General features: G+C 48.6%; 1 pseudogene; it reads right to left on the bottom strand.

Annotated features, from left to right (window-relative positions):
• Window positions 1-249: 249 nt before the first annotated feature.
• On the bottom strand, window positions 250-367 carry LOC126096104 (5S ribosomal RNA; annotated as a pseudogene).
• Window positions 368-2,488: the final 2,121 nt, after the last annotated feature.

Genomic DNA, 2,488 nt, shown 5'->3' with positions numbered 1-2,488 from the left:
AACTGGCAGAACGCGTCACATGTGAAGATTAAGTAAAGTAAAAAAAAAGCACTCCGTCTTCAGGCCACGAGTCACCTACCGGGACCATCCGACCGCCGTGTCATCCTCAGGGGAGGATGCGGATAGGAGGGGCGTGGGGTCAGCACACTGCTCTCCCGGTCGTTATGATGGCACTCTTGACCGAAGCCGCCACTATTCGGTCGAGTAGCTCCTCAATTGGCATCACGAGGCTGAGTGCACCCCGAAAAATGGCAACAGTGCACGGCAGCGTGGATGGCCACCCATCCAAGTGCCAACCACGCCCGACAGTGCTTAACTTCGGTGATCTCACGGGAACCGGTGTAGTCACTGCGGAAAGGCCGTTGCCTTAAATAAAGTAACAGACTTTTTTTTTAAGACCTGTCAAGGTTGGTACACCAGTGCCACTGTGGTCGTCACACAGTAGAGAGATTTTAATGGTATTAAAATATGCATTACTCTCGGTATCACAAACATCGTTAGAGAATAATTACTTTCGATGTATTTCGCAAATGAAAATGACATGATAACGATGTTCACTGATACGAGGTACCTTACCGCACAGAAGAGCCAAAGAAACTGGTACACCTGGGGACCCGCGAGCAAGCAGAAGTGCCGCAAACACGTCGTGGCATGGACTCGACTAATGTCTGAAGTAGTGCTAGAGGAAACTGACACCATGAATCCTGCAGGGCTCTCCATAAATCTGTAAGAGTGCGAGAGGGGTGCAGATCTCTTCTGAATAGCATGTTGCAAGGAATCCCAGATACGCACAATAATATTCATGTCTGGGGAGTTTGGTGGTCAGCGGAAGTGTTTAAACTCAGAAGAGTATTCCTGGAGCCACTCTGTAACAATTCTGGACGTCTGGGGTGTCGCATTGTCCTGCTGGAATTTCCCAGGTCCGTAGGAATGCACAGTGGACCTGAATAGATGAAGTTGATCAGACAGGATGCTTACGTACGTGTCATCTGTCAGAACCGCATCTTGACGTATCAGGGGTCCCGTATCACTCCAACCGCACCCCCCCCCCCCCCCCCCCCCTATTACAGAGCCTCCTGTACCGAACAGTCCCCTTTTGACATGCAGGGTCCATGGATTCATGAGGTTATCTTCGTACACGTACACGTCCATCCGCTCGATACATTTTGAAACGAAACGCGTCCAACCAGGCGACATGTTTACAGTTATCAACAGTCCAATGTCGGTTTTGACCGGCCCAGACGATGCGTAAGGCTTTGTGTCGTGCAGTCATCAAGGCTCCGAAAGCCCATATGGATGATGTTTCGTTGAATGGTTCGTGATGGTCCAGCATTGAAATCTGCAGCAAGGGTAGCACTTCTGTCACGGCGAACAATTCTCTTCAGTCATCGTTGGTCCCGTTCTTGTAGGATCTTTCTGCGACCGCAGTGATGTCGGAGATTTGAGGTTTTACCGGATTCCTGATATTCACAGTACACTCGTGAAATGGTCGTACGGGAAAATCCCCACTTCATCGCCACCTTCTAGGTGCTGTGTACCATCGCTCGTGCGCCGAGTGTAACACGATGTTCAAACTCACTTAAATCTTCATAACCTGTCATTGTAGGAGCAGTAGCAGACCAACAATCTGTACCATACAGTTGCTGTCTTATATAGGCGTTGCCGACCATAGCGCCTTATTCTGCCTGTTTACTTATCTCTGTATTTGAATACGCATGACTATACCAGTTTCTTTGGCACATCAGTGTATGTTTATTTTTGATCATGTTAGAACTGAAATTTTGAGATGAAACCTCAGTGGAACAATTTTGTCAAATGTTATTCCCCTGCCCGAAGGGGTCAAGGAAACGAAATGAAACATAATGGTCCGAGTGTATGTGATGTCATTACGGTGATGACAGTGTCGAGTAAAATTTGGCAGTATGCCCCCACTTATCTACATTACGTGGGACGCTCTCTGGCCCCGCTGAATTCAATGATTCGGTTGGAAAGGCTGTTATAAAAAATTGTATTCTCTCCTGAGAGGAGCTGGCCTGCAACTCTCACAACTGGTCCTCGACATCGTGGATACTGGCTGTCGTCCGAGATAGTCCCACACAAGTCCTATTGGAGAAAGATCTGGGGATCTTCCCGGCCACGGGAGTACCTTTACGCCATGTTGAGCGTTGATAGCGACACGTGCGACTGGTGGTCGAAGATTGTAGCGTTGAAAAAAGGCACCACGATATTGTGAGGACGCAGGATGATCGTCATATACCTTTATGCCGTCAGAGTTTCCTCACAGCTACCAGCCGTCAGCTTAAGTTACCTCCTGAAGGCTTCCCTCACCATCTATATCTACATCTACATCCATACTCCGCAAGCCACCTGACGGTGTGTGGCGCAGAGTACTTTGAGTACCTCTATCGGTTCTCCGTTCTATTCCAGTCTCGTATTGTTCGTGGAAAGAAAGATCGTCGGTATGTCTCTGTGTGGGCTCTATTCTCTC

This window comes from Schistocerca cancellata, chromosome 8 (assembly GCF_023864275.1).
Source record: "Schistocerca cancellata isolate TAMUIC-IGC-003103 chromosome 8, iqSchCanc2.1, whole genome shotgun sequence".
Taxonomy (NCBI): domain Eukaryota; kingdom Metazoa; phylum Arthropoda; class Insecta; order Orthoptera; family Acrididae; genus Schistocerca; species Schistocerca cancellata.
Note: the sequence above shows the minus strand (reverse complement) of the source record. Positions and strands in the feature narration are given on the sequence as shown.